This window comes from Drosophila biarmipes, unplaced genomic scaffold, assembly GCF_025231255.1.
Source record: "Drosophila biarmipes strain raj3 unplaced genomic scaffold, RU_DBia_V1.1 ptg000024l, whole genome shotgun sequence".
Classification (NCBI taxonomy): Eukaryota; Metazoa; Arthropoda; class Insecta; order Diptera; family Drosophilidae; genus Drosophila; species Drosophila biarmipes.
Genome location: NW_026114541.1, coordinates 1,331,832 through 1,358,839, shown reverse-complemented (window position 1 = coordinate 1,358,839; position 27,008 = coordinate 1,331,832). Strand labels below are relative to the sequence as shown.

The following is a 27,008-nucleotide window of genomic DNA, read 5'->3' as shown; positions in this document are numbered from 1 at the left end:
TTAAAGACACAATTAAATCACAATATAAAGAAGGTTGAGGAATTCAAGGTGGAAGCTGTTGATCCAAACGTAATGTGCGATACTTCTTATGAAATCATTAGGTCGGTTCGAGAATATAGAGGCGAAGAAGATAGTTATGTTAGCTGGAGAGAATCGGCGGAAATAGCAATGGGACAATACAAAAGGGGAAGTGAAAAATAGTTTTCGGCACTATCTATTCTTCGAAATAAAATTACAGGCATTGCCAATGATGCTTTAACTCATAATGGCAAGACTAGATTTTGCTTTTAGTGACAAGCGACTTCTGCATATTTTAGAACAGGACTTAAGTGAATTAAGTCAGGGGAAATTATCGATATTGGAATTTTATAATTTGGTAAATAAAAAACTAACTCTCTTGATTAAAAAAACCATTATGACACATGGGAGGAATAAGCCAATTACATCTGAACTTAATGAAAAACATAGAAAGACAGAACTACGAGTGTTCATAACTGGCCTTAACCGCTATATCTCAGATGTAATATTTTCAATGAATCCACCCGATTTACCGAACGCAATGGAAATAGTACAAGAACTTGATAGCAACAATTTGAGGGCCCAATTCATGAACAATTTTATATTATCACAACGCCAGACTAATGAGTCAAACTTATATGAGCAACCAAACTCAAATAACAAACCCAGACAATATAACAATAATAATAATCATCAAAAAAATACTAATAACTTAAGGTTTAATCAAGCAAATAATCAAAACAGAAATAATTATAACAATTTTAGTCAAAAGAGAAACAATACCTGGAATCAGGGAGGATTTAATAATGACCAACAAAATCAGTGGAACTTTTTTGGACAACAAAGTATGCCAGAGCCAATGGATGTTGATAAATCAATTCAGATGCCAAATAGACCCCATAACAGTAATAATCAGGGATATAATAATTATGGAAATAAATGAAATTAAACTTAAAGAATCGAAACACAAAACGCACAACAGGAGCAACCTCAAAATAAAAGAGTACAAACAGGAACTGTTAACCAACCGGCTTACAAGACTATGAGGTTGAACAACATTGAAGAGGACCATATATTAGGGCAAACTCTGGAGTAGGCCTACCCTACATATTAAGACAGGATAAGAAAATAAATAAAAAATTAAAGATATTAATTGATACAGGGGCAACTTTTTGTTGTAACAACAAAAATGAACTACCAATATGTAAAAGAATATCCACAGTAAATGGATATTCAATAATTAAGTTTTATCAAATGATAACTATTTTCGATACGCGGTATACTTTTTATAAAATAGATGAGCTAGACTCAGATTTACTTGTTGGCTACAACCTTTTGAAAAAAATCCGAGCTGTAATTGATACAGCAAAAGTAATAATGGAAAGGAGGAAAATTTAAATTACGATAACGGTAATATTTTAAACCAATATTCTTTGACAGAAGAAAACACCATTCAAACTAAGGAAGTTGCACAATCTGCAATCAGAACAAATATAACAGACATCCAGTGCAAATTTCTATCGGTCAAGCACCTATTCCGGATAGAGAATGTGAAAGTTTGCAAATTGACATTTATTAGGCCCAAAATCATACATTCATCACTTCTATAGATTCATATTCAAAATTTTTAGTCGTAACAGAAATCCCAAATAAATTAAATATAGAAAACAAAGTTTCAAAGATTCTACAACAATTCCCATTAGCCAAAACCTTGATGATAGATAACGAACCAAGTTCTTCTTCATCCCAATTTAAATCTCTTGCACAAAGAAACGGGATATCTTTATTTTATGCAGATCCTCGACATAGTACTTCCAACGGACAAATTGAAAAGGCACACTCTATTTTATCAGAAATTGCACGTTGCATTAACTCAACTCAGTTGATTATTCCGAAAAAGTAATAAGAGCAGCACAGAAATACAACTTATCAATTCACTCTATAACCAATCAACGACCCTACGATATAATATTTAATAAAATCAAACACGATAAAATTCCCCAATTGTTAAAGCAAGCACATGATAACATTTTTATAATATATTATTACATTATTTATATATTATTATATTTTCATAATAAAGACAGAAAAGAAAAAGAATATCACGTAGGATCAGTAATTTACGAAAAAAAACACGGGGAAAGAAATAAGCTTAACTCTAGATATAAAAATCAAGCAAGCACATGATAACATTTTTATAATATATTATTACATTATTTATATATTATTATATTTTCATAATAAAGACAGAAAAGAAAAAGAATATCACGTAGGATCAGTAATTTACGAAAAAAAACACGGGGAAAGAAATAAGCTTAACTCTAGATATAAAAATCAGGTAGTTAAGGAAAATCATCCTAATAAAGTTATTATTAATAACAGAAACCATAAGATTCATAAAGATAATATTAAATTTTAAACAAATTTACTTATCCTAAATTCCAGATAATGAATTCAATAATAAACTTATTATTGCTGGTAGCTTCAACCAAATCCGAAATTATGGATTACACAAACCATGATTTCTTTCTTTACAAAGATACCAAAGAAGTCCTCATTTATGAATCATACGCGGATTTATTTCATATAACTAACTTAAGTTTTTATTAAGATATTATTACTCTTGAAACAGAATTTTTAAACAGCCATAACGTTCAGAATTCACAATGAGAAATATCAAACGATTTAAAAATTATTAAAATACTTATTTCTAAAATGATACCCACTAGGTCAAAAAGAGGCATTAATGAATTAGGCACAATCTGGAAATGGATAGCAGGAACACCAGACCATGATGATTTTATAACAGTTCAAAATAAAATTGAATTAAAGATCAAGAAATTCCACTCAGAAAATACCGCCTTCCTTTGCTGACTTACGATCTTATGAATTTAGTGGACACAATTACATTAGCAAAAATAGATGTTTTCAACACAAAAATTCTAAACAATGATGACATACAGAAAATATATAAACATGAACAAAAACCTGTTATTATTACTGATCTATTGAATTTAAAATCGCTTTGCACGAAGATCTTATTATTATAAAAAAATAAAAATGTAGATGTAATTAAAGAAGGATCCATTTTTATAAACGGAGTTAATACAGTTTATGACACTTATTTAGATGGTTCTTATTTAATAACCTTTACTGGCACCACTAAAATTAATAATAAATATTACACTAATGTAGACAATAAGATATTGGAATACATCACTGCACGAAAATATACTGACTTCTTAATCTCCGAATATATTATATCCAATCATTCGGAACTCTCATTTGATAATATTAACGTATTAAATCCTTTTATTCAAATTAAACAAACTCAAATACCAATTAGACTAACATTGATCATAATCTCATTTTTACATTTAATTACCATGCTTTCAATTAAATACAGAAAATTGTTAATATTCAAACCACGGCAAATTCACATTGAAGTACAACCAGAAACTAATATCCCCGACAATGAAAATACTGTAGAGGAAAATATCATTGTCGAATTGACTAATCAGCTACATTCATCAGTTCCAATTAATCGGGACGATTCAATTTAGAATAGGGGGAGTTATATGACACAATACTTAGGGGCCCTTACCCAAATTATAAACAACTTTGAGCCGAGAGATTTTTTCCATTCTTTAAACAAAGGCACCAATCGATTCCCACCCAGATCAGTTTCTCAGTCTCCGCTTCAAACGGATTCTGTAAACATCCAAGCCGATATTGTAAACACCAGAGCCCCAAAAAGGGAGCCCCAAGTCCGCTGACGTAAGCTTCGATTTCCGGCAGAATTTCAATTCTGCAAAATTGCAATTTCAAATTTAATTGACAATTTTCACCATCCTATCTTTCGACTCTCTTGGATGATTCTCTTAATCGGATATGAGAAATATCAAACGATGTGATAAATCTCTTAAGCCGAGGCTTGATTATGGATTATTGAACCAAAGTCAGGCAGTCCGTTTTTGAATCCGAATTGATCGGTCGACAACTTGAATATCGCGAGCAGTGAAAATTAAGTTCGTTACTAATAAAAATTGTGAATTATAAATTGTGAAAAATAAGAATTATCAATAAAAAAAATATTGTTTAAAAAAATTCAGGGAGCAATAATTTAATTTGGACGCATTTTGGGCGTCGCACATTTTTTAAATTCAAATACATTTTAGTTAAAATTTTGTTTCTGATAAATCTGTTAAGCCGAGGTTTGATTATGGATTATTGAACCAAAGTCAGGCAGTCCGTTTTTGAATCCGAATTGATCGGTCGACAACTTGAATATCGCGAGCAGTGAAAATTAAGTTCGTTACTAATAAAAATTATGAATTATAAATTGTGAAAAATAAGAATTATCAACAAAAAAAATATTGTTTAAAAAAATTCAGTGAGCAATAATTTAATTTGGACGCATTTTGGGCGTCGCACATTTTTTAAATTCAAATACATTTTAGTTAAAATTTTGTTTCTAGCATAAAAACTGCAGATGCTTAGGTTTTTAGCAGATCGTGGTTATTGAAGTGGGCGAGGCAACCTGTTGAAAAAAACCTGCACTGCGCAAGAAGCTTAGGAATTTACATGCCCAATTTGAACTTTTAAGATTTTGTAGTTTTCGAGACTTCAGCGTTCATACGGTTTTACAGGCGGACATGGCTAGATCGCCTCGGCTAGTGAACCTGATCAAGAATATTTATACTTCATGGGGTCGGAAACGCTTCCTTCTAACTGATTCATTGCTTAGTCTACAAGTAACGGATATAGAAATAAATGGATATGAAAAAATTATATCTATGGTGTTTTTTAACATATAACCTTCTACGCTGGGAAATAACATTTTTTAATTGGTTTTGAATTTCGAATTAAACTATAAAAATCGGTCGACTATATCTTATAGCTGCCATAGAAACGATCGGAAAATTATTCGGAAAATATGAAAAAATTATGTCTTTAATGTTTTTTAACATATAACCTTCTAAGCTTGGAAATAACATAACATAATTAGTTCTTAATTTCGAATTAAATTTTATCGCAATCGAACGACTATATCGCTGTAGCTTTAATAGGAACGATTAGAAAATTGGTGGGAAAATAATATGAAACAAATTTTAGCTTTGGTGCCTTTTGACATATTATCTTATAATATAATTTTTATATTTTTAAGATTAATTAAAATTTTAAATTTGTCAAAAATCTACTGTAACATATACATGTCAAAAAATGCTCTGAAAAAAGAAAGAAATATATTTTTTTTAATATCACTGAAGTCAGCAAAAATCCTTAAAAATTTCAAATGGTGTTACTAAAGTTGATTATTTCTTATAACTGCAAGGGTATATAAACATCGGCTTGCCGAAGTTAACTTCTTTTCTTGTTCCAACAATTTTTGGATTGTTCATATGGCAGCTATTTGATATAGTCGTCCTATTACGATCAAATTAAATTCAAAATTCAGAACCAATTTAAAAATGCTATTTCCAAACGTATGAGGTTATACGTTAAAAATAAAACCAACAATACAATTTTTATTTGTGTGTTAATGATGTACAGCTGTGATGGAAATGTGCGAGCACAACAAAGGAAGAGGAGAGCTTAGCTGCTATTTATCTTTCTAAAGTCTTAAAACTTACGATTTTTCTGGTCTATCGACAAAAGCTTTTCATTCATTTCATTTTTGAAACCACACCGTGTGCGTTTGTATTCTTGAATTACAAAAATATTTGACCTACGATTACTTTTTTTTTCACTGAAAAAAAAGATATTCATAAATACAATTTTCATTTGGGTCGGTTAAGGTTGTGTTTTCACCTCCCTTATTTTGACCGCACAATTAATGATGGGCGTAACCCCAGCTTGGCTGGGTCACTTTTGCAAGCTGTTCTGGACTTCTGCGTTTGACTTCACCACTGCCTTGCCCACGAAGTGATATAGGGTATGTTGCACCGCTACTTATGGGGGTGTTAACAATGCTTGGCGCTTTATAAGTCTTTTGTAGGTATTTAAAAATATGACATTTATTCACCGGGGCCTAAAATTCGTATTATACCCGTTACTCGTGGATTATAAGGCAAACTATAATAGGTAGAGCCGATTTCTGAAGTTCCTGCGGAGCGCAAGTTTGTTTCAACGGGGTGCACCGCCCACTCTAACGCCCACAATTTGCGAAAATCTGTAGCATCTACAGTTTTTATGATAGAAAAAAAATGAACTAAAATGTATTTGTCTCAACAATACCCATCGATTGACCAAAAAAAATGTGCCACGCCCACTCTGACGCCCACCAACCGCCCAAAACTGTGGTGGCCACAATTGTCATGCTAGTACATTATTTTTGCTAAAACGTACTTGTCCCATCAATATGTATCGATTAACCCAAAAAAGGTCGCATAAAACTTTGGTGGCCACAGTTGTCATGCCAGAAATTTTTTTTTCGAAATATATTTGTCTCGTTAAAACTTTTTGATTGACCTAATTGATTGACCTGTTTGCCACGCCGACTCTAACGCCCCAAATAGCTCAAACGTTTAAGCTATCTGCCGCCCACATTACATATACAAAAATCGGCGGTAGGTGGTGCTTTTGAATATTTTTTTGCTGCTGGTGTATCTCTATTTTTATTTTTCTGCCTCAAGCTGAATAACAGGTATCTGATAGTCGAGGCACTCGAAAATTTAAGATTTAAGAAGCGGCTCCAAATAACCTGTAAAAGCTAGAACAGTTTGTCTTTTGCCTTGCCCACTCTAACGCCCATAAACGGTTTAAACGCTTAAACCTGCCTGCCGCCCACATACCATATATTGAAATAACAACTAGGTGAAGTTTTCCAATATCGCTTTGCTGCTTATATACCTCCATTTTCCTTTTGCTCCTTTAAGTTGAGTAAACGGTATTTGATTGTCGAGTCGCTGGACTATGTGTTCTTCCTTTTTTAATATTCTTAGGGGAGCTGAGCAGTCCGACACGTTTTGACTTATATACTATCTGCAATATACAAAATTCGTTGGGAAAAGTTTCATCCCAATAGATTTAAAACTAAAAGACGTGTCTTGATCGACTTATGTAGTTATACTGACCAAGAAACATTTACTCTGCGTTGCACATTTGTCATTTGACAATTTAATTCTTAAATTAAATCTATAGTGTATCACTAGGGAATCATCTGACATGTGAATAACGAATGACATGCTAGTTTGGGCGATTGAAAAACAAGTGACACTCCATATTGACAATTGTATGGGTTGTGTGCTGTTTTACATGTATAAATTCTATTGAAAACTTTTCGAAGTCACTCCGGATTTCACTTGTTCTTTATATTCATTTGTTGTATGGCCAATGAGTTTTTACACACGTCCTTAGGTAAATCACTTTGGAAATTCTAAATAATTAAATAAATTTGAATAAAGATAAAATTTTGGTTTGGTATATTAATACCATTGACAATTGACAGACAGACAGACGGACGGACATGGCTAGATCGACTCGCCTAGGGACGCTGATCAAGATATTTTAGGGCGCCACCTACCGTCTATTTTAGTATATGTTATTTGGGCGACAGACAGATTTAGGGTATGTGGGCATTTGTGGGCGTAAGAGTGGGCGTGGCGTCATTTTCTTTGGTGAGTCGATAGGTACTGATGAGACACATTTCAGTTAAAAGTTGGCTTTTATCATTAAAACTGTAGGAGCTAAAGATTTTCGCGGATTGTGAGCGTTAGAGTGGGCGTGGCACACCGCTGACTTGCGTTGTGTAGGAAACCCAGGAATCTGCATGCCAAGTATGAATTTTATAGCTCTTATAGTTTCCGAGATCGCAGTGTTCATACGAACGGTCGGACATGGCTAGATCGACTCGGCTAGTGACGCAGATCAAAAATATATATACTTTATGGGGTCGGAAACGTCTCCTTTACTGCGTTGCAACCTTCTGACTGAAATCATTATACACTCTGCAAGGGCATAAAAAGTGTATGGTAATATTACTCAGGAGCACATAAGTATTATACTAACATTATAGATATGGTTTGTGAATATTTTATAAAAATAAATTAAAATTAATAAATTAATAATTTAAAAAAATTTTTAACAAAATATTAATCAAAAATTTGTAAATTCAATCGATTCTGCAGCAAATCAGCCGTTTTTCGTAATCCCCAGACTCTAGTGAAAAAGGCCGATTTACTGAAAGCATGTCTCCGTCCCTCTCGCACTTTATTTAGCGGAGTAACGGTTATCTATAAATAATAGTAATGTTCTATACTTACATGTGGTTAATTTAGATTAGTTTTTAAACTTGTATGTTAGCATTGGCGTCGCTTCTAGATTTAAATCCTTCAAAAACAAATACAAAACTGAACCGTTGCTTCGCATGCTGATTTGTAGCTTCGATGTGCTCTACTTGAAACTTTTTAAATACTTTGAGAGCTAATTGGGTCCAAACTTTTAAAATGTTGTTTTTGTATCCAAGAATAATTTCCATAAAAATATCACTAACGCCACTGACGCGATCGTAGACAAAGCATGCAGCCGTGAGCCTGCATTTCTAATTATTTGAGGGGTATGAGGCGATGGTATGGGTCCAGGCGGCCTGTAAGTTATTTGATATACGTTACGCAGGGGTAAATCCGTATGTACTGAAATGAGTAATTTGTTAAAAGTTTGTTAGGTTTCTTATAAATATATTTGCCATCACACGCAAGTATCAGAATTGAGCTAAAAATATGTATTTACATAGGTTTTGTAGATATGTACCGGCAAAGCATCTGATTGGCTGGTAAGCTAAAATACTGTGAAATGTTGGCACTTGATTAGAAATTAGTTCTGTGAAAATGCTGAAATCATTCAAGTTATTTGAATTACTGGAATGACTTAAATGGACGATACTCAGTAGCTATTAAAAGCGGTTGCAGAGGTGGTTTCGGCAGTTTTAAATGTATTTTATAAGAGTTCTTATTAAGTGGAAGCATATACTCGTACGAGTACACATCCCATGGTCACTGCACAGAAAACAAATACGTCAAGATCAATTTGATGTGCGCATGGTAAGTTTGTGTTTTTTCGACAAATATCAATTTTACCATGAAATAATGTCAAATTGACACCGAAAAATTTAATTTTCTCGAATTCTCTCTTTTCGAATATTTCTTAACATCGAAAAAGAGAGGATAGAGCAATATGGCGGCGGTAAATACGTGAGTAGAACCGAAATAGACCTATTCGAAATTCGACTTGCCTTACTTCAAACATGTTGTCTCGCTTGCACTGACATGGTTTCCATGTCTTTTGAACTTAACGCCCGCGGAAAACGTTGTGCGATAGATCAGCTGGTAAGGTGTCTGTTTCTGATGCTAAAGGTCCCAGGTTCAAGTACGCTCCAAGGCAGAGTAAGCTTTAAGTATTTAAGAATAATATCTAAAATGTCCTTATAATTGTTATAACAAAGCTGCATTTAAATGATTTCAGATTTCAATAAAAAAAATACAAATAAATTGCCCAGGGGAGGACTCGAACCACTAACCCTCAGGCCTGTATATCAAAAACGAAGCGCTAGCCCTCTGAGCCAAAAATGCGTTGGTTCAGAGAGCTATCGCTTCGTCTTTGATACACAGGCCTGAGGGTTAGTGGTTCGAGTCCTCCCCGCGACAAATTTATTTTTATTTTTGTTATTGAAATCTGAAATCATTTATAACAATTCTAAGGACATTTCAGATATTATTCTTAAAGAATTAAAGCATACTCTACCTTGGGCCTTCAGCATCAGGAACAGACACCTTAGCAGCTGGTCTATCGCACAACGTTTTCCGCGGGAGCTAGGTTCAAAAGCCATGAAACCCATTTTAGTGCAAAGGCGACAACATGTTTGAAGTTAGCAAAGTCGAATTTCGAATAGGTCTATTTCGGTTCCACTCACGTATTTAACGCCGCCATATTGCTCTATCCTCTCTTTTTCGATGTCAAGAAATATTCGAAAAAAGAGAATTGAAAATTACATTTTTTGGTATAAATTTGACATTATTTCATGGTTGAAAAAACACAAACTTACCATACGCATATAAAATTGATCTTGACGCATTTTTTTTCTGTGCATGTAGGTGCAAGGGGCGGACTGCCACTTTGGTCATCTATTTTCCCTCTTTTGATTTGCACCTTTGAGTCGCTTGAGCCATTTAGTTTAGCTTATTTCACGGTCGCCATGTAATATATTTGTTGCCTCTTTATATATATAAGTCCATTTAAATTTATTCAGTTTCGTTTTGTTCATTGAAATCACTTTTGGTTGTTTTTTTGTTGGAGCCGAAGCGACTTTATCGCCCGCTCCCAACTTGATTATTTAAAATATTTTCTTTGTTATATATATATGGACGTTGATGCACTTCGAACAGTACAAACAAGTGGCCCAACGACACCAAGCACGTGCTTTTTACGCGCGGGGCCCTTTTATCAATTTGGACAAAAAATGCAAGTTCGCGAGGAAGATACATACATAAAACAAATAGAGACGGGACAAAAATGGAAATAAAAGCACAACTAAGATTGAAGCAAATGAGTTAAAATATTAGTTTTTAACACCGGGATAGAAGTTGAAATGCAAATTAATTATTAGTGTAGACAACAATTTGATGAACATCTGACAAAAATCGATGTAATTTCGTGTAAGTCTAACAGGAACGTTGAATGTTAGGTGGCTTAAAAGGTCTGCAGAACCGATGTCACCTGTTATAAGATTTTGTATAAAAATAATACCAAGCATAGTTCTACGATTTACAAGTGGAGGTAAATTAAGGAATTGTAATCTACTTTGGTGGGAAGGTAGCCTTACGTTTTGATCCCAGTTCACACTACGCAGGGCAAATAAGAGAAATTCTTTTGTTCAACGCTTTATAAGCCCAAGAACACTCATGGCTTTGTTAACAGTGAACATAATGTGGCAGTCAAATTTAAGTTTAGGGTCAAGAAGAACACCTAAATCGTTAACTGAATATATACGGTCAAGTGGCGTATTTTTAAGAAAGTAACTAATAAACGTTATAGTACTGCGATAAAAAGTCATAACGTTACATTTAAGGCAGTTCAAATTAAAAAGGTTGTACTCACACCATCCATGAAATCAATCATAATCCGACTGTAAGTTAAATCCCGACGCTATATCATTATATGATAAGCAAAGCTTAACATCATCAGCATACATTAGTACACGAGAATGTGTGAATGATTGAGGGAAGATCGTTAATAAACAAAGTAGAGAGCAAAGGGCCCAAATGACTACCCTGAAGCACTCCAGATGTCACGTAGATCAATTTTGAAACAGTATTCTTGAATATAACCCTCTGAGTCCTACCATTCAAGTAACATGAAATCCAAGATAATTGATTACCAGGAAATCCAAGCTGATCGAATTTAAATAAAAGAAGTGAGTGGTTAACGGAGTCAAAGGCCTTACTAAAATCTGTTTAAGCAATGTCAGTCTGCATTTTTTTCTATAACCCATTTATTACAAAAGAAGACAATTCAAGAAGGTTGATGGTGGTCGATCTTCGCTTAACAAAACCATGCTGACACGGTGATCTTAGCGAGGAACATAAATGTTGCAAATGAGAAGTGATAATACGTTCAAATGCTTTAGGAATTGCCGACAATTTAGAAATACCTCTATAATTTTGGGCATCTGCCTTCGCACCTTTTTTATGGAGTGGAATAATAAAAGCGTCCTTCCAGATAGAAGGAAAAACTTATGATGAAATAGACAAATTAAAAAGTTTAAGAATCGGTTTACAAATGGTTGACGCTCAAAACTTAAGCACTCATCCAGGAAGTCCATCTGGACCGGGAGAACAAGTTGGCGTTGTCGTTACTAAATCTCTTACAAGAGAGATTTCGATGATTACAGGGGAAACAATACAATTTGATTTAAGGGATTGGGGTAGTTCGAATTTGACCAAGCTGTCGAACTACATATAAGTAGTTTGGAAAAACTCAGGAAATAAATCAGCAATTTCGGAATCCGTCGAAGCCTCCATTGAGTTCCACAAAATCATGGGCGGATAACGGTATAGCGACAAATGAGTCAGTAGGGGGAGACCAAAAAATATCAGGTGGATTAAAGTCACATAAAACAATCAAAAGGTCTCTGTTAGGAAAAAGGGATTAACAGATTTTATTGCAGACAGATGGTGCTCATAAATTACTAGGTCAGAGCCAGATGGAATATAAGAACATGTAACAAATACAGATAAAGATTGCTAAGACACTTTCACACTTAGAAATTCAATGTCATTGGGAATATGATTGATATCTCTTTCAGATGTTAGGTTAAAGGCAACGGCAATCAGGACATTGGGAATCGTATCCCTCCGAACTTATTTAACGTGGCGTGTTCCACACTAAAGGGATTACAACCACGGCACTCACATATGCTCTTTTTCGAGCATATAGTGCAGCGGGTCTAGGTTAAGCGCCAGACCAACGCCCCGGACTAGAAGCTATAGCTATGTACATAGCAACCACCCCAATAGCAGTTTAAGTATTTGCTTGTCGGGCAAGCACTCTCCCTTGCGTAGGGGCGAGATCTATCTAAAATCTCTACTGTTCTTTGGGTCGCAGCACCCGAGGTGTACAAACGTAACATCCACGTCGAACCCGGAGACTCTACCGGCGATATAGGTGTCAACCACAGGCACCACGAAACTCCCACAAGCGTGGAAACGGACGGACAGACGGCCTGACGGACAGACGCACAGACGGACATGACTAGAACAACTCGTCTATAGATGCTGATTAAGAATATATATACATTATGGGGTCGGAAACGTCTCCTTCACTGCGTTGCAAACTTCTGACTGAAATTGCAAGGGTTAAAAAAATATATAAAACAAGAAGGGAAGCTAACTTCGGCAAGCCGAAGTTCGTATACCCTTGCAGTTATAAGAAATAATCAACTTTAGTAACACCATGTGCAATTTTTGTTGCTGACAAAAGTTTCAGCACGATAGTTTTAAAACTGAGTGACTAGTTTGCATAGAAACGGACTGACAGACGGACATGGCTAGATCGACTCGTCTAGTGACGCTGACCAAGAATATATATACTTCATGGGGTCGGGAACGTTTCCTTCACTGCGTTGCAAACTTCTGACTAAAATCATTATACCCTCTGCAAGGGTATAAGAATTGTAACCAGTTTAAGAATAAGAATTAAATAATGTTTTTTGTTTTGAACTTAAACTTATGATGCAAGAATTTAATTGGCGGAGTCGGTAGGATCCCAAAAGTCCTTTAAAAGTCACTGGTACTGATCAAAAAAAGATAATACTATACGACTAGTTTATCCTGATCAGCGTAAATTCCGTGAAGAAACAAACACAATAAAAAAAAGAGATCCGCAAAAGAATCTATTTGTAAATTATTTACAAGCAGAACTTGAAAAAAATCCAAATCGGTCAATATAAAAAATATATATATAATACAAAAAAATGTAAAGTGCCTATATTGAAAACAGAAAACAAAAATCCAAATCGGTCAATACGCGCTTAAAGATTAAAATTAAAAGTGCCTTTATTGAAAACAGAAGTAAACGACAAAATGGCTAATCCATCAAGGGATCGGGAAAATCAAGGAATTGCCATACTTTGATGGAAATCCAGCAGTTCTAAGCCGGTATATCGCCAAGGTTAAATACCTCCTAGAACTATTCCCCACTCAAGATGCCAGACAAACTCACATTATATATGGAGCCATCGAAAGAACCATTGTCGACTCAGCACAATCAGTCAAGAAGAAAAATCTAACGCTTGGGTTACTACAAAAGCAGCTCTAATCAAGGCCTTCAAGGATCACAGGCCTTATGAAGACATCATCAACCGGGACACCCCATACCAAGGAAGCATTCGTAAGTTCGTAAATGATCTTAAGCTAAGATCTTCAAAAGTACATAATAAATTAGAATTAGAGTCAGACCCAACAGAAAGATTACTTTATTCGTATAAAGTTCATTAAATAAAACTATTAAGGATTATTATTATTATTATTATTAACTTCCTGACATTATACAATCAATTGTTTATCCAAAAAAGATATTACAACTCTTGCTAACTTGAAAGAAGCAGCAATGATTCTAGGCCATTGGGATGCAGACCCATTGGATAGCTATAAATTTAGACGTCATGATAATCGAAGGTATTCGATAGATTCACATTAAAATTATAATTATCAAAAATTTAATTCTCAATCACAAAATTATGCAAAGTATAATAAGAACAATTCAAAAGATAATAATAATTCAAATAATTCATCAAACTCTCAAAATTCACAAAATAAATATCAAATTCCCACTTGGAACCAAGGTAACTATCACGAGTTTAAGAGATACCTAGATCAAGGTAGGGCACAAAACCCTTTAAATTTGCAGGCATCTATTTCAAGTAATGCACCTGTTTATGTTAAGAGACAAAGGGAAACGACAGTGCACAGAATAGGATGGACGTAAATTTTCAGCAAACTGCCTCGGATACAGAAAGTGTTGCCCATATGTTAGAGTAATGATTAAGGGAAAACTCCGTAGAGCTATGATAGATACAGGGTCATCCATCAATTTAATGACAAAGAAGAAAATAAAGCAGAGGAAGAAAAATTAAAAGTGTATACAATAAGTGGATCAATGGAATTGAATAAAAGTGTAACATTAGATCCTTGCAAAACTGTCCTACTAAACAGAAATCTTATTTACATAAATTTTCTGGCCATTGCGATACTTTGATAGGCAGAGATTCTTTAAAAGAAAGTAAGGCAAACATAAATTATGAGGAGGAAAAAGTGATGTTAGGAGACACGTTATTTTATATAAAGTATGGAGAAAATGATAAGATCGCAGTAAAATGCCTAAATCCACCATCATTTAAAAAAAAATTGAAAAGATAAAACCATATTAGAATGCTTTAATCCACCCTTGTCAATTGACCAATCATTTAATTTTGTCATAAACCATGAATTAAAAGAATGTAGTGAATACAGGTTGGAACACTTAAATAAAGAAGAAAAAGAAAATTTAAAAAAGGTTTTATTTGAATTTAATGTTAACATTTGACTTTTACAAGTACTATTAAACATTCAATACAAACCAAGAATAAAGATCCAGTGTATAGGAAACCATATAAATACCCTCAAACTTTTGATGAAGAAGTTAACTAACAAATAAATGAAATGATTGAACAAGGAATAATTCGTAAATCGAAATCTCCATATTCTTCACAAATTTGGATAGTTCCAAAAAAGAGCGAATGGATGAAATGTTAAACAAATTAGGAAGATGTCAATATTTCACAACCATGGATTTAGCCAAAGGATTCTATCAAATTCAAGTGGAACCAGAATCAATAGCTAAAACAGCATTCTTAACAAAACATGGTCATTACGAATATACTCGAATGCCATTTAGCCTTAAAAATGTCCCCGCTACTTTCCAAAGATGTAAGAACAATTTATTATAAGATTAAGTCTATAAAGATTGTTTAGTATATCTAGATGATATTATAATTTCCACTTCATTGGAAGAACACATTCTATCATTGAGAAAAGTATTTCAAAACTGACGAGATGCCAATTTAAAATTACAATTAGATAAATGTGAATTTATGAAAAAGGAAACCAAATTACTACAGGTATAAAACTAAATCCGAAGAAAATAAGTGCCATTATAAATTTCTCCATACCAAAGACCTCATAAGGAATTTCGCAAATATTGTAAAACCAATGACTATTAAATTAAAAAAGGGTGCAACAATTAATATTAAAGACAAAACCTTACGTAGAAGCATTTGAAAAAATTAAAGTCCTAATTACATCCGACCCGATTTTAATTTACCCCGACTTTAGCAAAACATGGCGATAGAAGCAGTACTATCACAAAATCATAAACCAGTTTATTATGCTAGAAGAACCCTTAACGGACATGAAATAAATAGAGAAGAACTTTTAGGAATCGTATGGGCTAATAAATACTTAAGATCATATTTATTCGGCAGGTCTTTCGAAATATTAAGTGACCACAAACCCTTAGTTTGGTTAAACAATATCAAAGAATATGAAAATACAAAGATGGAAGATAATATTAAACGAATTTGACTATCAGATTAAATTTTACCAGGAAAGGAGAATTACGTAGCCGAGATAGAAGAAACCATGTTTGCAGACAATGATGAAGGAGACATATAAGAAGAATCAAATAGTAACGCAGACGGAAAAGTGCACAGTGCACAAGAGGACAATCAAAATTATATTTCTATCACTGAAAAACCATTTAATTATTTTTCTCAACAAATTGGATTGATTAAAGAACGAAGATACGTCTGAAGTGACACACTATTTTCATAAATTAAAAATTTTAATTATTTATAAAGAATATTTATGTACCAAAAAGATTGCAATTTATTTATTTTTTTTATAATATTTAGATGTACAACAAGACTCGAAGTTATTCTGACGTACACAGATTTCAAAGAAAAAATTCTAAAACGACATAAGAAACTTCTACACCCAGGAATTGAAAAAACTTCCAAATGGTTCAGGGATAATATAAGGGACAAATTTGTTATGGATTTTTATATGGTAGGCAACCAACAGTTTTTATCATGCATAGACGTATACTTATTGGAAGTAACAGGTAGAGATTGGTTAGAAGCCAAAAGAGCAATTATGAAAGTATTCAATGAAATGGGAAAACCCCAAGAAATTAAAGCAGACAAAGATTCAGCATTTATGTGCGTAGGTTTACATAATTGGTTAAACTCAGAAGGAGTTCAAATTCAACTAACAATTAGTAAAAATGGTATTTCAGATATAAAAAGATTCCACAAAACAGTTAATTAAAAGTTAAGAATCATAGGAAGTGAATCAGATATTGAGAATAGATATACCAATTTCGAACCAATTCTTTATATTTACAATCATAAAACCAACAAAATGCTACAAATCAGACACCAGCTGATATTTCTATGTATGCAGGAACACCAGATAACGACACACAAAAAAAAGTAACTGAATTGAAAAATTAAATGAAAAACGCCATGATTATGAGATAGACCTAAAATATAAACAAGCACCATTAGTGAAGTCTAAGACTACAAACCCATTTAAAACAAGAAAGGAAGTTAACTTCAGCAAGCCGAAGTTTGTATACCCTTGCAGTTATAAAAAATAATCAATAATTTTATTAAATTGAATTCGAAATTCTTAAAAATATAAAAATTTATATTCCCCATATAATAAGACAATATGTCAAAAAGCCCCAAAGCTATAATTTGTTTCACATTATTTCCCATTAATTATCCGATCGTTCCTATGACAGCTATATGATATAGTCGTCCGATTTTGATAAAATTTAACTCAAAATTAAAAACCAAATAAAAAATGTTATTACCAAGCGTAGGAGATTATAAGTTAAAAAACACCGAAGATATAATTTTTCAATATAATTTTACCACTTATTTTCCGATTGTTCCTATGGGAGCTGTATGATATAGTCGTCCGATTTTGATAAAATTTAATTCGAAATTCGGAACTAATTTAAAAATGTTATATCCAAGCTAAGAAGGTTATATGTTAAAAAACACCGAAGGTATAATTTTTTTTTAAATTTGTTCCCCGATAGTTCCTATGGGAGCTATAAGATATAGTTGTCCGATCCGGCTGCTTCCGACTCATCTTATGACGTTGATATAGAATATATATATATAAAACTACAAACTTCTGACTGAAATCATTATACCCTCTGCAAGGGTATAAAAACATGTACTTTAAAGAAAGTTGACGAAAAACATTTTGAAGAAGCTAACAGGGGAAAAAAAATAATACATTATAAAACAAAATTTAAAAAGAAAAAGAAAATTAATAAAAGCAAATATGCTAATAATTCCAGCCCAACGGAAGGAAATCAACGGACCAACAACCAACCAATAATTTTCTCTATTATATTAGCAGCTGTAATTCAATTGAATGGATACCTCATATTTAAAACAGGATCAGTAGAAATCCCAACTAATTACGAATACCATTATTTAAGCGTAAATATATATATTTGAAAACCTTTTGAAACAAGCCGAAGAATTCAATGATGTCATTCAAATCCGATATTAAGTAGAGAAACTTAGAAGAGAAATTAATGGAATTACAATAGCTAAACGCAGTAAAGGAGATGAAATGGAAAAAAATTTACAATTTAATAGGTTGGCTGACGTGAGATGTAGAGTGCCAGCCAACCGGGATTTGAATTTGCTCTGCTCGCACTTCTGATCCCGTGCGCCGCGATTGCCAGAGTCCCCTGCGCGAGTTACCCTCTCTACCCTATTCGTAGAGATGGAGAGTCTGCGACGAACTCGAAGAGGCACGATCCAACTGGACATAATCGGGAACTACCGTTATAAACAGACAAGAGAAGACAGAATCGCGAAGTGGCGATTCTGCTCGGCCGAGTGAGTCGAGTGTGAACATCGTTACTGAACAGACGTTACAAAAATAAATGAAAACAAGAATAAATAATAAAAGTGTATTTATTGAATAACTAACCCTGGGAAATATCTACACCAATATTGTTATCAACAATATTCGTAACTGGCGCAGTCGTACTCTTACCTATTATTCCATATTAAGCCGGACACAACATTATATATATGTATGTATGCATGTATGTATTTGATTTATTAATTCCGAGTGAAAACACACAGCATAATGGTGAAATTTAATAAAATAAATGGAAAGAAAAACATACATATATGTATGTATGTATATATCAGTGAAGCAAAGTAAATTTGCTTATTGTAATTCCGTTATTCTGTGTTTTTGTACGAATATGTTGGAACAATGCGTGAAGCATACACAGATAACGGGATCGTTCGATTCAGTACGAACAGTCGTCGAAACATTTTTTTGCCTGAGTACAGTTGTGTGTATACGTATGTATACAACAAAAAATCAATGCATAGAGACGCGCAAAACAACAATATGTGCTCAAGACGTTTGAGACAGTTGCAGTTAGTTCCGTGTTTCAGTGCGACTCACGGACTAAGAGCAACAATATGTGCTCAAGCCAATCAAACGTGTCGTGAGGATGTTTGAGATAGTTGCAGTTAGTTCTGTGTTTCAGTGCGACTCACAGACTAGGGGCAAATATACGTTTTCAAACCTTTTAACGTGCAGTTGATACATGTTCGAATGATATTAGTATATATTTAGGTGCAACCTAAGTACCAAATGCAACAATATATTAATATACGTATTTGGTTTGTTACACGTAAAACTGAAAAATAAAATACATATTTTATATTAACAGATAGGAACTACCATGAGAGGAGCAAAAAACCATACTCCAAATACCAGGAGTCAAACTGGAATCAACACCATCGTATCCGAGAATACAGAGGCCATCGTAACAAGACAAGACGATCAATCATCCACTACTTCTTCATCAGAATACGTCCCTTCGAATCAAGGAGAGCAAAATGCTAATCCACTTGATATCCTATCAACACTAAAAATACCTGACGCAATTCGTTTTTTACCTGTATACGACGGTGATCCAAAAACTTTACATAAATTTATAATTAATGTGGAGGAAATTCTAGCACTGATTAGCGGCACTAGTAAAACGCCATATGGTCAGCTGCTTCTAAGATCGATTCGAAATAAAATCGAAGGAAAGGCCAGCGAAGGCATCATCGAAGCAGGAGCCAGTCTTGATTGGGAAGAGAAAGAAGCCCTCATCTTGCATTGCGCGGACAAGAGAGATGAACCCACTCTTATGTTCGAGCTCCACAATACTGTGCAGGAAGGTCTTTCCTTACGACAACTATATAACAAAGTCTGTGAGATTAAATTAGCATTATTTAGAATAGCGGAAACCACAAAATAAGAGCAGATTGTGGTTAAGACAAAAAAAACATTGTTTGCTAACATATGTCTCAACTCATTTTTAGCAGGCATTAGAGGCCCATTAGGAGCTACAATAAGATCCATGAAACCGACCAATCTCCGAGAGGCCTTCGAATGGGCATTGAAAGAAAGAGAAACTTTTTTCGCTCAAAAGAATATAAAAATACCGGATCAAAAACAGGAATATGGATCTCAACAATATTATAATAGAAGTATAGAATATAATAGAGGAAATGACGACAGACGTAGCTATAAGCGTTATCGAAACGATTATGACAATATTGATAATAATTACAAAAGAAATAATATGTTAGCAATTATGACAAAAGATAATAACTATAACAATAACAATCAACAGAAACAATCCAATAGACAAACCACCAACTATCAGTACAGAAATTCGAATAGTAATGCTAATCAACACGCACAAATGCACAATTTTAATGAGGCGGCAAATTTTCCAAAAGAAGCCTCAGACAACAGACCGGATACCTGATAAATAAAGACAAGTCAAAACTACCATATATTATGGTAAACAAGATTTTCGATAAAACTCTCAAGTTCCTTATAGATACTGGTGCTACCTTTTCTTTTATTAACCCTAATTATATTGAAAAAGAAAACCAAATTAAACTACATACACCAATAGCCATTAAGACAGTACTAAATCAATTCCAATTATATAACAAGACTATGATTCCATTGTTTAGTGAATTCTCCGATGTGTCAGAATACTCATTTCTTTTATTTGATTTTCATCCATATTTTAATGGACTTATCGGGATAGATATATTGCAAGAAATAAAAGCTATTGTAAACATTCCGTTAAAAATACTTGAAACAAAAACTTCAAAAATAAATATTGAGCTAGAAGAGAAATCAAATTCTGATATATATACAATAGAAGAAGAATCAAAAAAGATGTTCTTGCTTGAAACCACAACTATTTCCGAAGACATTGTCATATCAGGTGGACTTTATACTGCCGAAAATAATCTTAGTTATATGGAAGTTAATAATTTTTCAAGACAGGACAAAAAATTCTGCTTAGATACATACTTAGAAGTACAAAACTGTAGAGAACAAGATTATTTTGAAGTGAACTTAATTCAAAAAGAAAATAACGAAACGACATTCGATAATCAAGATTTCAATACTTATATACGAACTCAGCATCTTAATAATGAGGAAATTACCCAACTTAAAAAACTCTGCTTAGAATTTCCGATGCTGTTTTTCAAAGACGGAAATACCTTACCTTTCACTAACTTAATAAAGCACAGAATTAGAACCACAGACGAAATTCCCATTCACACTAGACCCTTTCGTTATAGTCAAAAAGAAAGACAAGAAATGAGGAAACAAATCGATAACCTGCTGGAACAAAAAATAATTAGGCATAGTTATTCTCCATGGAGTGCTCCAACGTTTCTGGTATCAAAGAAAATGGACGCCTCAAATACAAAAAAATGGCGATTAGTAGTGGATTATCGCAAATTAAATGAAAAAACTATCAAAAACAAATATCCTATGCCCAACATCAATGATGTGTTAGATAGAATTGGCAGGGCTAAATACTTCACAGCATTAGATTTAGCTAGCGGGTATCACCAAATCGAGATGCATCCGAAAGATATAAACAAGACGGCATTTTCCACAGAAGGAGGACACTTTGAATTTGTAAGAATGCCATTTTGACTTACAAATGCCCCAGCCACCTTCCAAAGGGTTATGGATAACGTTTTAGCCGACCTAAATGGCAAATGTTGTCTTATATATCTAGATGATATAATAATATTCTCTGCATCTCTACAGGAACATATTAATGATTTAAAAGCAGTCTTTAAAAAATTAAATAATGCTAACCTTAAATTGCAACCTGCAAAGTCTGAATTTATGAGAAAGGAAATTGAGTATTTAGGTCACGTGGTTACGGACAGAGGAATAAAACCAAATCCAAAAAAGATTAGTGCTATAAAATCATTTCCACTTCCAAAGACCAGAAAACAAATAAAATCATTTTTAGGTCTGCTCGGTTACTATAGAAAATTCATTAAAGATTTTGCTACGATCACCAAACCCTTAACACAACAATTAAAAGGTAAAGATTCAGTCAAAATTGGCAAAGAGTTCTTAAACGCATTTGAAAATTGTAAAGACCTATTAAGTAATGATCCATTGTTAAAATATCCGGACTTTTCAAAACCTTTCACTCTTACGACAGACGCAAGTAATGTGGCAATAGGAGCAGTCCTTTCTCAAGGCACATCGAACAATGAAAAACCAGTATCATTTGCTAGTCGCACACTTACAGACTCAGAATTAAAGTATTCAACCATCGAAAAAGAAATGTTAGCCATTATATGGGCTACTAAATATTTCCGTCCTTATCTATATGGCCAAAAGTTTAAAATTAACACCGATCACAGACCACTAACGTGGCTAATGAATTTTAAAGAGCCTAATTCTAAATTGGTTCGGTGGAAACTGCAACTTTTAGAATATGATTATGAAATCTCATATAAAAAAGGTTCTGAAAATGTAGTAGCAGATTCACTTAGTCGCATTTCAGCGGAAGTACACACCAACAGTTCTATAAAAAATACCCTTAATAAAAAGACAAACACAATTTTAAACGTAAATAAACCAATTAACGAATACAACATGCAGATTATATTTAGAATTCATACAGACTCTCAAATAATAACCTCAACTCTTTTAAAAAAAAAAATAAGGAGAGTAGTCACGGATAGTTCATTTGATAATAACAGAAACATTTAAAACAATATTAAAACCAAATAAAGTATACGCTATTTTTGCTGCAAATGACATTTTCACCATCATTCAAGATGTATTAAAAGAATATTTCTTACCCACAAATCTTTATAAAATTGTAAGAACTACTACAATACTGAAAGATGTTGAAAGTATTGCAGAATTAATCACAGAAATACAAAATTATCATATAAACAACAATCACAGAGGCGTAGACGAAACGGTAGCTCATTTAAAGAGACAAATATATTCTCCACAACTTAAAAATCAAACGTCCCGATTAATTAATAGCTATGATATTTGTCAAACTTTAAAATATGATAGACAACCACAAAAACTATCTTATCAAGAAACAGAAATTCCAGATTTTCCTATGCAAATATTACACATCGACTTGTACAGCATCAATTGCAAAATAATTTTAACAATTATAGATAAATTTTCAAAATTTGCAGCTGGATATACTATTCCAGCAAGGGATAGTCTGAATATAGTTAAAGCTATGAGAAATTTCTTTGTACTCTTCGGTACTCCAAAAAAACTTGTCTGCGATCAAGGCGCTGAATTTGCAGGAAAAATATTTAAAGACTTCTGCCAACAATATAATATTCATTTACATTTCACGTCTTTCCAGGTTACATTCCTCCTTAACAGAAATACATCGCATCATATTAAATAAAAAAAAGGAGAAAAAATTGGATTGTGATCATGATGATATTCTTACTGAAACGTTTACTACATATAATAACGCTATCCATTCTACCACTAAATACACTCCATATGAGATTTTTTACGTTAGACCACATTTATTTAACAAAGAGACGACCTTCAGCAACGAACATGATTATATACAAAAACTTAATGATTTTCAGAGAGTAATATATCCCGAGATTAAAGATAAAGTTGAAAAAAAGATGAAAATTAGAATCAATAAGTTGAATAACGATAGGCAAGACCCGGAACGACTAGAAAATAATGATATAATATTTAGAAAAGAAAATAGACGAAATAAGCTTACCCCTAGATTCACTAAGCATCAAGTATTACGAGATAAAGGTCCAACCCTATCACATCCAAAAATCAAAAGATTCATAAATCAAAAATTAAAAAAAGAATAAAGAAACAGGAAACTCAGTCCATTTAAATTCTAATCCTTAAAAAAAAAAAAAAAAATGAAGTTTGTTACAAAAGTAAGATATATAAATATATATAATATAAATAATGAAAGTTAATGAACAAAATAATGAAGCCTTAATATTTTTATAAGTTGATCATTTTTTGAGAAAAACATATAAAATAGTTATATTATATAAGCTATATATATGTATAGAATAGGCGATGAACGCAATAAAAAATGTACTTATGTCACAATATATCTAATAAGGCAAAGTAACAATATTTCAATAACCACATACTTATTCATGTTATATTAATCGAATAAACTACTAACCATGCTTAATCTAAGACTAGAGCAGGGTCTCGTTTTAAGGAAGACACCTTCGTTCGTGCCGTCAGATGTGTCTCCATTCCGGACCTCACTCAGCACTTGGGGGGGGAGGAGTTACCCTCTCTACCCTATTCGTAGAGATGGAGAGTCTGCGACGAACTCGAAGAGGCACGATCCAACTGGACATAATCGGGAACTACCGTTATAAACAGACAAGAGAAGACAGAATCGCGAAGTGGCGATTCTGCTCGGCCGAGTGAGTCGAGTGTGAACATCGTTACTGAACAGACGTTACAAAAATAAATGAAAACAAGAATAAATAATAAAAGTGTATTTATTGAATAACTAACCCTGGGAGATATCTACACCAATATTGTTATCAACAATATTGGTAGCTCGCGCACTTCTGATTCCGTCCGCCGCCTTTGCAAGAGTCCCGCTTTCGCACTTCTGATTCCGTGCGACGCGTGTCTAAGAATGAAGCTTTGTCCCCGCGTTTTGTCGCGTGTTAATTTTCGGGGGTTGTTTTCCTGCTTGGTCGCATGTCCTCTCTCGCTTGCTCCTGTGCGGCGCTGCTCACGCGAGCACTTTTCGTGGTGAATATTTTGTTGCTCTCCTGGTGTGTGTGTGTGTGTGGCTACTGCTGATGCGAGAGCGGAGGGGGAAAGCTTAGCTAAGATAATTCTTGTGTACTAATATAACTACAAATCTTAAAATTATTGGTTCAGCTTACATATTAAGTGAACTGTACAAAGTTTTTACAAAGTTATGCGCGAGGGTTTTGTTGTTAGCTGCTGTTGTTGTTGGGGCTGGCGATGTTGTAGCTGCTGGCTGCTGTTGTTGTTGGCGACGCCTTTGGGCGTTACGGCTGGCGATGTTGTAGTTACTGGCTGCCAATGTTGTTGGCGATGCTGGCTGCTGATGTTGTTGCCGGCGCTGGCTGCCGATGTTGCTGGCGCTATTTGTGAGGAGCCAAACGACTTCTCACTCACTCTTTCAAACTCAATGTTAGACTGCACATAAAGCGTTTATATAGGTAATAAGATAACCATTGGAACCATTGTCATATATTCAAACAAAAGAAATATATGAATAACATAGAAAATATTATAATGTATTTCAAACAATTACTTTAACAACTTTTGTAATTATTATTAAAAGCATTTTATTGTATTTATGATATAAATTTAAGATTAATGCAATTTTGATTTAGCAATGTTTTAGGCATGTTCCATGTCAATTAAATATTGGGTTCAACATAATTAATTTGGAAATTTAAACTTATGGTTTTAATTATACACTTTATGGGGTTGGAAACGCGTCCTTCCTTTGCGTTGCAAACTTCTGACTGAAATTATTATACCCTCTGTAATGGTATAAAAATCAGAACACGAAAAAAAGAAGTATGATTAACGATATTGTGATACGATCATGGTTACGATTTTCTTTGACTGCATCCAACGGATTTACCATTCGATTTTAACCGCTTGCAATTTCCAGTACGTCTAGCCTTTGCGATGACAATAAATAAGTCGCAAGGACAGTCTCTAGAAATTTTGCGTAATCAACTTGGAGTTTCACTGATTCGCGCATGGACAATTATACGTCTCGTGGACAATTAAAGTCGTGTCGTAACCAAATCTTGCTTATTGAAGGACCAAGATAACAATTATAAAAGGAAGATCTAGATTTCTGATTGGTGATGTTGTGTATCTTGAAGGTATGCTCTTTGAGGCCGTTGCGAGTAGTAAAGAATTTTGTTTCTAAGCACAACTCACAAAAATACTTCACCATTTTGATCTTTTTAAAAATAAACTTACTTTTCTATAAAAAATGTATCTTTTATAGCATCTGAGGGACAATTATTAAGACAATTTTTTTACCGCTGTTGAAAAATGTTTATAAATATAAAAAGAGTCAAACATACTGAAATGTATTTCTGACTTTATTCTCAAGTATAACATAGTTTGAATAAATAAGACACATATAATGAAGACATGTTGTTATCTCATTTACTCTTCATAAATTGATAGAGACAGGATTTTTGGCTCAGGAGTATGATGGAAGTGAAGATCGGTTGTCCGTATGTAGAAGAGAACACAGATCGCAACCTTTGGGTATCGAAACTACCCCTGTGTTAAATGAAAATGTTTTTGGAAATTCAGCAAAGACACAATGGAGTTGTCTTTGGACTGGATGAGGAGGGAAATCGAAAGATCGGAAGCTTTCGTCGGCCTCTAGAGTTCGATAACGTTCCGTCAAAAAGGAATGAAACTCTAGCCACGTAGGGATTTTAGCTTTATTTTGGATGGATTGCATCCATAATAATAGAGTGAGCTTTGGTAGTTTTGTTGTTGTGGGAAAATAAGGAATAAAATAATAAAGAAAATTGATCGAAATTGGGTTAAAAAACTGGCTATATGAGCGACGAATAGTTATCATAAGTGTAACGGATCGAGACATCGCTGATGCTGGGAAAAATTGTTTCTTCGTAAACTTGTAAATATGAACTACTTAACCGTACCTTAACTTATTGGTAAAGCTAAGTATTTAACAGATAAGGACGACAAAAATGTTTGGATATTTCTACCTTAAGGTTATGTGAACAAATTTTCTACAAAGACACAATTTAAGAAATTTATTGAGAGTGGTATAGCTTATATGGTATATAAGGGAAAAAATCAGAACAGATATAGTTGTGATCAAATTGAAATTTTATCAGTAAGTAAACAGTCTTAAATCAGCCTGAAAAAGAAATAGTTTTCCTTAAACAACAGATTTTTTTCTTGATTTTCGAACAACATCTGCAAAGGGTGCCTAAAAACTACTTTGGAGGATTTAAAGGAAAAAGA

The 27,008-nt window shown here is 33.6% G+C and overlaps 1 protein-coding gene across 1 annotated transcript in view; it reads right to left on the bottom strand.

Moving 5' to 3' along the window:
• The window catches only part of LOC108025970 (protein amalgam), a 591,701-nt gene that overhangs the window by 35,042 nt on the left and 529,651 nt on the right, over positions 1–27,008 (bottom strand). The window contains exon 10 of the transcript XR_007765681.1: positions 8,283–8,651. The gene's annotated coding sequence lies outside the window, so the exon portion shown is untranslated. The remainder of the gene's footprint in view (positions 1–8,282; positions 8,652–27,008) is intronic.